The following is a 1,047-nucleotide window of genomic DNA, read 5'->3' as shown; positions in this document are numbered from 1 at the left end:
GCTGCTTAGGCTGACCTGGTACACGCCTGCTCAATTCCGACTTTCACCTTTCTCCGATCATCGACCATCCTCAAAGTTTCATCCGACATCCATTCACTTCTTCTTCCACAAACTTTACCGAGAGTACCATGGCTACTCGCGATAACGGCATTCTTGATTCCACACCACTGAACTTCGACTGTTCCGTCTGTCGGCAATTCCGAGGCTCGGGACTCTAGCTGTTCAACGTATACCCTTTTCACCTCTGGATTCTCCAACCGGCGGACGTCATATCGACACCCGACTTTCTCCTCGCGCCGTTGGACACGCGCAACTCTCAGTCGTATCTCGCCAAGGGCGAAGTGATGGTCAGATGCAATGTCTGCGCTTCGTTTGCTGCGGACATCAAGAAGACACCTTCTCCATTTTCGACTGATGCAGATGTGTTTTGTGGTCAATTTGATTTTTTATTTGGCCATCTCGGGATACCCAAATGACCTTATGTGCTGGTCGACGGGGGAAGAGATAATGGCGCCCCATGATGCGCTCAAGGTCCTGATTGTCGCAGCCTATTATTGCGTTGAAGTCACCTAAGTGTATTTGAATGTCACCCTTCGGAATTTTCTCAACCATGCTGTTTAGTTGACTATAAAATTGCTCTTTCTGCTCCAAATCGGCAACGTTAGTTGGCGCATAACACTGAACCATTGTAAGGTTTCTAACCCGTGTTCTAAATAAGGCTACGTTATTCTTTCGTTTATCGGTTCCCATCTAATGAGCTCAAGCTTGAGGCGGCTAGCTTCTCTTGCAAGTTGAGCCAGCTTGCCTTGTTGGGTTTAAACGTTCCAAGTTCCAATTCGTGTCCGTGTTTTCATGTTAAAAGTCATCGCCAAAGTTCCAGGTCGGTCATTCCATTCGGATTCCGTAACAATTTAATAAATTGGGAGCAGTAGGTTGTTAGCATTTGGTCCCTATCCCACGCTGGGGCTGCCATCTTGGATTTAGCTGGCGGGAGCCGCATTTCTAAATTCAGCCACTCGCTGCGAGACAGACGCTGTTTGAGCCACC

This window comes from Uranotaenia lowii, chromosome 1, assembly GCF_029784155.1.
Source record: "Uranotaenia lowii strain MFRU-FL chromosome 1, ASM2978415v1, whole genome shotgun sequence".
Classification (NCBI taxonomy): Eukaryota; Metazoa; Arthropoda; class Insecta; order Diptera; family Culicidae; genus Uranotaenia; species Uranotaenia lowii.
This window is presented reverse-complemented; position numbering follows the sequence as displayed.